At 34.6% G+C, this 9,837-nt stretch overlaps 1 protein-coding gene across 1 annotated transcript in view; it reads right to left on the reverse strand.

The window, feature by feature from the left end:
* LOC107680696 (isotocin receptor-like) overlaps positions 1-6,130 on the reverse strand; it is a 23,433-nt gene extending 17,303 nt beyond the window's left edge. Inside the window, exon 1 of the mRNA XM_016476705.1 lies at positions 6,109-6,130. The gene's annotated coding sequence lies outside the window, so the exon portion shown is untranslated. The remainder of the gene's footprint in view (positions 1-6,108) is intronic.
* Positions 6,131-9,837: the final 3,707 nt, after the last annotated feature.

A 9,837-nucleotide genomic window follows, 5' to 3' on the forward strand; every position in this document is an offset into this window, starting at 1 on the left:
AATAAATCTGCAAAAATGTCAACAATTCTGTGTTTTTCTGTCAATATGGGGTGCTGTGTGTACATTAATGAGGAAAAAAAATTAACTTAAATGATTTTAGCAAATGGCTGCAATATAACAAAGAGTGAAAAATTTAAGGGGGTCTGAATACTTTCCGTACCCACTGTATATACACATATATATATACATACATATATATATATAAATAAAAACACAATCCCTTACAGAAAAACCACATGAACTTCACATGTGCAATCACAACGTTCGCACATGTGATCACATATTGTCCACATTTTTTCACATGTGATCACATGGGTTTCACACATTTACACCATGAAAATGTTCCAAAACCACATGTTTCATGTGGATACAGTCATTCATGCATACAGCCATTCCATAAATCAACAAGACTCCTTTCCATTCAGTGTCTACAAGTAAATGTCTTGCATAAGAGTACATTTGTAATCTTAATACATTTTCAATGCATTTATTTGACAAATATGTGCTACTTATTTTCACCTGGTCAACATTCTTTTGAATCTGTCGAGAGAAAAAAAACAGCGTTTATGAGCAGCCACTATCATTTGCTCAGAGTAATGGTGGAGCGTCATCTCATCTGGCCATCTTAAGTGCTGTAATTGGTTTAAGATCCATAAACGTGTTTCCTAACTCACAGGAAGAGGTAACAGTGTGACCTTTTGCAAATGCTATCTAGCTGCAGGTAATACAGATGTTAGTTTTCTGTTTATTGTAAATTAAGTTTACAGGAAATATGCTTGAAATTTCATTCTGCATCTTCTTAGATACTGCGATTTCATTCTAATTCTTATCACAACGTCACTGAATTCAGTGTATGTTGTTGTATATGATATCATTGTAATCCTTGACCATGAAACATAGGGGTAGACATCATCTTTTCTGTGTTATCATGTTTGGTTCAGGAGATATAATATAAAATGCAGAATTTGGTAATGGCGGAAAGGAAAATGGCCGCCATGGCGACCACGAGGCGTTTTTGCAATGGCTCCATTTCAGAAAATGTTCAGGGCTGCAAACTGTACAAGTGTACCAAGTTTCATGCTTTTATGGAAAAGTAAACATTTTTTTTCACATATCACTTGGACTATATCGCAACCTAGACAGTAAAGAATACAATAACATTATTTTGAAAATCTTAAAATTTTTTATTTATTTGCATTATTTAAAACAAATAATATAACAAATAATACATATACATGTATTAAACGAATATAAAAATATATAATGAAAACATCAAAAATATTTTTGATGCATTTTGACACTGATGCGAGGGATTTAGGAAACCTGTTTGAAAAAAATCATGACTTTTGCAGTTCTGATTGTTGCCACTAGAGGGGCAGAAAACACCACACACCTTTAATGCAGAGTTTGCTTCCAGAAACTGTCACTGTTTTCTTTCTGGCCTTTTGTTTATGGAGAGATCATTTGTCCAAGAAAGGCATCTGACTTTAATACCCTTAGTATGATGGTTGAGAACCCAAAAGGTCAGCAAAAATTATATGGGTAGGTAATCTTAACTATTATATTGGGAAGGGGCATATGAAATATGGCTCTGCTGCGGTCAACACTCCTTCTTAAATCCCCAAAAAATTTATGTGAAGATCACCACAGTATAAACTTTGAGTCCGTGCAAATATGCAAACCTCAGTCAGTGTCTGGCTTATCCTCAAAACTGGCTAGAGACCAGATGTGAAGCTGAACACTGTCACCTGAATAACATCACTTTTGGTCTTCACTTTGATTATTAAAAGCTTTGATGTCCAGTTAGACCTTGCAAGCAATCTGGTATTTGCGATTTGACATGTACCTCGTACCACAGGCCTCCAAATAGATTTCAGGTCATTTGTTAGTTTGCATTACAGAAACAAATGAGACATGAAATCATCCTCTTTATTTCCTGCCAAATATCTCAAATGAAAATCAATAGTGATTCTCTCTTACTTGTCTAGAGACATTAAATCAGTCTTCTTGGAGATTCATCATTTGAGATTTGCATCAGACATTTAGAACGACTTCAAGCAGTGACAACACTTTCTCTCATCAGTTAAATGTACTGGAGAACAAAAAGAAGATGTGTGTATTTCTATCAGAGTCTAAACAATGACAGAAGTGATATATCTTCATAATGTTGAGTGGTAGATGAGAATGAATGATGCCAAACAGCAAAAGACAAATTGAGAGTCATACTGCACCAGAAGAAAATGGAATGAGGAAAGATGCAGGTAACCATTTGTAGACGTTGCATATACTGATTTGAAGCATCAATCAAATCAATAGCCAACAAACAACTAGTTGGAAACAAATAATTGGGTGATTCTATACTGGGTTGACAAAAAATCCTGCTTTACCATGACAATTTGTGACCCTGGACCACAAAACCTGTAATAAGGTAAAAATTTTCGAAATTGAGATTTATACATAAAAGCTGAATAAATAAGCTTTCCATTGGTGTATGGTTTGTTAGGATAGGCCAATATTTGGGCTCCAGAAGAGAGATCAAGAGAGATATTCACACATCTGAATATTTGGGTTGAACTGTTCCAGAACAGTGCTGTAAATACAACTTAACCACTGATTTCTAATTGTTCAATTCAATTCAATTCAAGTTTATTTGTATAGCGCTTTTCACGATACAAATCGTTGCAAAGCAACTTTACTATATTTACAGTAGGAAATTTACAAAATATCTTCATGGAACATGATCTTTACTTAATATCCTAATGATTTTTGGCATAAAAGAAAAATCAATCATTTTGACCCATTCAATGTATTTTTGGCTATTGCTACAAATATAACCCAGCGACTTAAGACTGGTTTTGTGGTCCAGGGTCACATTTGGTCTCTAGATGTGATTCAGGTCCCTCCTTAAATTTTAAGACCAATTATGAGCACAATTGTTCAGAAAAGTAATAGCATGGCTCCTTGTCAAACATAATTTGAGATATCATAGCACAAACAGTCCCGAATTAGCTATGCACCGAAGCACTATTTCAAACGAACAAATTATTTTAATAGTGTTTCATTTGTTCAAGTCACAAATTCCTACATTTGACGTCCCTCACTCTCTCCACAGAGCTGCCACCCACATAGAAATGCATGGCTGGCGCTTGAATCAAACAACAAAGCAGTTGATTGATTTTAGACCTAAAAAGGAAGTAAAAGCTTATATACATTTAGCACCTGTGCAGTTCGAAATTTAAATTAGCCGTGCTGATCTGACATCTCCCTGCCGTGAACAGACTGTTCCTTGGAGAGTTCCCAAGTCTTTCTAATGCACAAACAATTAACATCAGAAAGACTTCTGAAGGCGTTCTGAGAATCTGCTTATTTGCTGAAACCTGATATACTGGTACAGTACAATGTGTGGGAATTGATAAGAGAAGAAATTCAAGGCCAAGCTCAGGTTGCAAACTACTTCAGTTTACCATATTTGAATTAGAAATATATATTTAAAAATAAATTCATATTAAGAAATAGTTTACCCGAACTGAAAATTTACTTACCCTCAGGCCATACATGTCGGGTTTGTTTCTTTATTGGTACAGATTTAGAGAATCTGAGCGCAAGCTACATTAAAGTGATTATTATGTTTTGAATATGGATATTTCTCTTACAAAAACGCATTGATTCGCTACAGAAGGCCTTTGTTCACCCCCCGGAGCCATGTGAGACACTTTTTTTTATGGATGGGTGCATTTTAATTAAGTGCTTTTGGACTGATGCATGCAACACCCGCTGAGTGGCATTAATCAGCTTGAAAGATCAAAGACAATTTTTTTATATAACTCCGACTGGATTCGTCTGAAAGAGGAAAGTCATATACACTTAGGATGACTTGAGGGTGAGTAATTTATGGGCTAATTTTCATTTTTGGGTGAACTAACCCTTTAAGACTTTTTTAACTTCAAACTGATGGACTGGATTCATGTGGATTACTTGTGGATTATTGTTTTTTTTTATCAACTGTTTGGACTCTCATTCTGACGGCACCCATTCACTGCAGATGATCCATTCATGAGCAAGTGATGTAATGCTAAATTTCTCCAGATTTGTTCCAATGAATAAACTCATCTAAACCTTAAATGGACTGAAGGTGAGTCAATTTGAAGCCAATTTTAAGTGATTTTTGAGTGAACATTTCCTTTAAAATGGCTTATTGTATTTAAAAGTATTGCAGAATATATTTTTTTTACACCTGCATTTAGTGGTGTCCTCATGTAACCCAAGATGGGGCCTGTGTTGAGGCACAAGGTAAAATGTGAAACTATAAAAATCCCACCAAGGAGCTTCTCATTCAAGATTATTTACAAAAGCATTGAAGGACAGTGGATAAATTGCCCCATTTGAACATAAATATTTTGAAACTCTACAAAGGATAAAGGCAGAGATGTCTTATGGTTTTTGAGACCTGCTGGAGTCTGAGAAATATATCTTGGCAGATGAAGACGTCACTACCAAGGGGATTTTTTCCAGTGGTATAGCAATACTTATAAACAGCCAAGATGTGGCTTTTTTGAATAAGGCTCAATCTATGTATCTAATAATCCTACTTTACAGTAAAGGAAAACTCACATTTGGCAATTTAAGTTCATTGTGCGCACATAAAATGAAATGAGAATCAGCCAGTGATATTTTCACTACCAAACATGGTTCATCTGTGTAAGTGAACTTTTTTTGTTGTTCAGTGTAAATTCAATCCAGTGAAATCAGTCAAATCACTCTTGATAAGTATAACAAATCAGTCTTTTCGCTGCCATCTGCCAGCGGGATTTTGGTGATGGTGGTCTGACGATTTACAGTGCTGAAGAGACGTGTCAAAAGATCTGATTGATATATGCATTTGGATTCAGGGCCAACTTTAAACTGTTTAAAAGTTGTGTAAAACATCTTTGTCATCATCACATTTGATTAATGCCGTTTATCAATTAGATTGCCAAAGGCCAGTTTGATGACTCACTCTGCCTGATGAGACATGCTTCACAAATTCAACTAAGAGTGAGATGAAGTCAAATTTAGTTCAACAGAGGACATTTCTGACAGCTCGGTTTCATTCACAAGTGAAAAATGTTACTTGGAAACCAAACAACACTGAGATGCTAGTAATGCCTGTAGTCTCATGGGTAGCAGTTAAATATAAATAAAAGAAAAAGGGTACTGACATGGAGCGGGAGGCATTAATCAGCCTCTTAATCCCCATCAGATTTGCCAAAATTGCATGCTTTTCCCAAAAGAAAAAAAGCAGGAAAACTGAATTTTTCTACTGATACTATACTGGACTCCTCCCATGATCTTTTTAATCTTTTGGGCTTAGCGTCACACCCACTTTTTTCTCTCATTTTTCTGCTGAAAGACATTGTCTCATTGACTAACTCTATATTGCATAATATGATGTATGTATTAAGATTTGATACACATACTCCAGGTTTACTTCCCGCATACACGTTTTCAAATATAAAGACGGATAAAGAACTATACAATAGCTCCTTGTTGCTTACATTTAAAGGAAAGGCAATCAATACAAACAGAACTGTTATAGAATACTGCAAGTCTGAAACACAACTATCATAAAAGTATGTTTTGTAACAGTCGTTTTGCAAGACATATTTGATATCTAAAAGCTTGTTTTGCTCTGAATGATTGCTTCAAAATAGGTGCTATACTGTTTCCAGTTATAATTCAGTACAAACCCAAGGTGAATTTGAGCAGCCAAAGACTGTACACCATCAATTTAGTGCACCAAACAGACCATTTATATTACTTTGTTGTCTCATTTAACAGACACATTTGAACCAGAAAATCTCAGACAGTTCCCTGATGGCCGACTGCTCTGGCTCAAGGGTGCAATGACTTTAGGGGGCATGAACCAATATTACGATGTGCACCAGTGGCAGCTGAGACATGCAGGATACAAAATAAATAAATAAATAAAATAACCATGGTGCCAGTATCAGCAGACTTTACCAGGTGACCAAGGACAATTCCTGAATACTATATTTATAAACACATAAAACACAAGGACACAAGTTACTGGCACATGTTCAGTTAGGTGCAGAGCAAGTAATCCTGTACCTTGGAGGCTGTTCGTCCTTTGTAGTGCGGTAAAGATAACCTTGCATTCAACCCTTATGCTGTGCAAATATACACAGCGTTCATGTTTCTCTTCTTGCTAATTGGTCTCAGCTGCAGATGCTATCATCCAATATGTTCTGTTGTCAACAACTGGGGCTGAATATTAATGAAACAAAAATAATGTCCAGGGCTAATTTAAAATGTTATCATATGCAACATAGCATAGTTTATTTCTAAATTAGCATTTTTGGACAGTATGTGAGTCCTACAGTAATTGGCTTATTCCCTGAGGAAGTATTTGCTAATCATTGGAGTAAAATGGGTTGCTTACAGCACAATGAAGACTTTTTTTTTTTTGGACATACTGACTGTTAATTAGTCAATTTTCAACGAATTAATTTTCAAATTTAGAAATGGGCAAACATTTTAAGACATTCAATTTCTGTTTAGAATTATAACTTAAAGGCACAAAATATAAGATTTGTTTTATTAAAATATCCAAAAACCACTAGAACAGTGTTATATATTTTGCTGACTTGTGTACTTGCATTATACCAAATGTTTCGAAGAATGTTTAAATCCAGAGAAATAAGCAATTTTAACTAGTGACACGGACCGTGTCCATAGTGTCATTGTGTCGCCTGCCAATGACGTCATAACCCCTCGATTTCCGGTTTTGTTTTGTAGAAAACATGGAAACACCAAATACGCTTTAATATTTTGTGCGTTTTATTAGACAGGTGACGACCGCACAGAGTAGCATTATAACAAAACTTTCAAATGTATTTAGTATGATAAAACAGCGCTGCTTTATTTTCCCACATACGCACGACCGGAAGGAGCGGAAGCGGTCGACTGTGGCATAATACGAAAATTACGTATTGTGCCTTTAAGGGTTAGTTCACCCACCAATGAAAACTCTATCATCATTTACTCACCCTCATGTCATTCCAACCCTGTATGACTTTCTTCTGTGCAACATAAATGAAGATATTCTAAAGATGTTAGTAACCAAACAGTTTCAGTTCCCACTGACTTCTATTATGGACAAAAATACAATGGAAGTCAATGGAAACGGAAACTGTTTGGTTACAACATTGAACAAAATATATTTTTTATATTCCATAGAAGAAAAAAGTCATACAGGTTTGGAACGACATGAGGGTTTTTGGGTGAACTATGTATTTATAGTCTTTAAAAAAAAAAAAAATAATAATAAAATAAAATAAAATAAAATAAAATACTGACATTTCCTCTGTTGCAGCCCTGAAAAACAGAGATAGTAATTCACTGAACACACACATGGACCCAATAGTGAATAATTTGCCATTATAAGTGGCTCTTTTGAATACTTGATTCTGATCCGTCAGTCTTGGCATTCAGTGATCAAATATTTCTTAATTAAGAATTTCCACATTTGACACTGTTGATTTACAGTCTTTAATTTATTTATGCATTTTTGCCAGTGACTACATTAAGCATTTCAATTAATTTACTCTTGGGCATGTGTATTACTGGCATTTGCAATTAATGCTGGCAGTAGAATACACATATGTCTTATTACAGAAATACCTCTTTCTCTCAGATATATTAGAAATGATATTTAGTATGTGAACTGTTACCATTAAGATGCAAATGGTGTCATCTTACAGTTATCACTCAAAGCCTCAAAGCTGTGATACATTGCTCTGGTTTGAGGCGATAACACAGTACATGATGCTTTGTTTCAAAGCCAGCTGTGATGATATGACACTATTACTGACATCGCCTAAAAGAAACTAAAGATCCGAATAATCGGTACAATAAGGTACAGCTTGCTTTTTCCAGCAAAAAAAAAAAAGCCTATTTAATGGCTAGTTTCCACTGAGACAACTCCACGACCATATGTGCCACTGTTGGGGCATGTTGTCACAAAAAGCCATTTTTCTTTTCTGAGCAATAGTGGTAAAAAAAGATTTAGCCACTTTTTTAGATAAGTTTCCATCTACAGCATATAAAAGTTAAATTTTAAAAGGGTCATATGATGCTATTTTAAAGATCATTATTTTGTGTATTTGGTGTAACAGAATATGTTGACATAGTCCTGTGATTCAGAAGAGAATCCTTCATCTGACTCATGAAGTTAATACTTACTTTACTTTGTCTTCTCTGGCAATACCACAGATTTTAACCTGAGATGTGAGTGTTCAACAATCATCTTCAAATGTCATTTCCACTTCTGCAAATACTCTACGTAATGCATAACCTTCAGTCACATTTTCAAAGTGTGATTCATATGTCTTTCTAAAGCACTTCTCAATACTCTGCACTTTTCCAGCCTGCTGTTCGATGCTCCACTTGCCTTTATCTTGATTTTTAAGAACAACACCCCAAATGGATACCACTGCACCTACAAAAATCTCAAGAAATCTTACAGATGATTCAAAATGTCTCATGTCGATTAATGTCCTGCAAATTGTGTAGGATTAGATAGATTAACTACACCTACACACCTGGGTACATTCTGCATCACATTAAAATGCTGCAATCGCATCTATTATACAAATATTTAGTAGATAATAAAGTAGCTTAAATGTCATTATCTGTTTTTATTTCTGCTGTTATTGTCTGAGCATGTTTGCCATTCTCAAATATGAGTGTGAGGTCATTCTCAACCTGCTCGACTCCCTCATACTCCGTTCCTCATTTTAATCACAAGAAATAACATATGGAGTCAGCAAATGTCTGCAGTTTTCAGTTTTCATTCAACTAATATTAAAACAAATGTTCATTTATCAAATCTAATTAAAATGATCACAATAAACCAAGAGATCCATCATGCTGATAAAGAAAGAAATGTCTACTCTACACCTCGTTTTATTGCAATCATTTGTCTTTGGAGATATGTGTGATGCAAGATGGTTTTAAATGTGGATTAATGTAACTCGACTGATAAAAGTGCAATGCAATTTTCTTTGTTACTATGAGAATTTACTATGAGAATAATCAATTTCAAAAATCTCAAGTCTCAAAACTGAATTACAATGGTCAGAGTGGTCAAAATCAAAGGTTAATTTAGTTTGGTTAATTAAAAAAATATAATAATAATAATAATAATAATAATGATGATGATGATGATACACAAATATAATTATATATATTACAAACATAAATATTTTCAAATTACATTATATTTAAAAAAAATAATTACACATACATAATAAAAATAATTATGCATCATTAAACAAATTGTCAATTTAAAAGTTTTTTATTTTACATTTAATTTCTGTAATAAGAAATGATGTTCAGTAAATTATACATGCATACATACATTACACAGCAGTCTGTATTTAGACGCTTTGTGTGCACAAAGATTTGTTTTAAATAAACTGCAGGGCTTTCCCTTCCAGCTAAGCTCTCCCCAGACCAGATTTTGATCCTTTTTGCACCGCTCCTGTGAGGTGAATCCCACAGATCTGACTGTAGTTTCCACGCTTTAGTTTATAATTAATTCATTTTCATGAGATTTCAGCATCGTTGTGATCTTTTGAAAGCTTAGCATACAAAATTGGCAAACTTGAGCCATAAAATACACAACACTCACATGGGGTCCCATTTAATTTCAATCAAGATGGGATTTGAGAAGTATTTTAGAAACATATCTGATTTGGAGAAGTAGGAACGACTGAGGAGAAGTAGGAACGACTGAGATATGAAGTCACGACAAGCATACTTCGTACACATTGCATG

Source organism: Sinocyclocheilus anshuiensis, unplaced genomic scaffold, assembly GCF_001515605.1.
Source record: "Sinocyclocheilus anshuiensis isolate Anshui unplaced genomic scaffold, SAMN03320099.WGS_v1.1 scaffold396, whole genome shotgun sequence".
NCBI lineage: Eukaryota > Metazoa > Chordata > Actinopteri > Cypriniformes > Cyprinidae > Sinocyclocheilus > Sinocyclocheilus anshuiensis.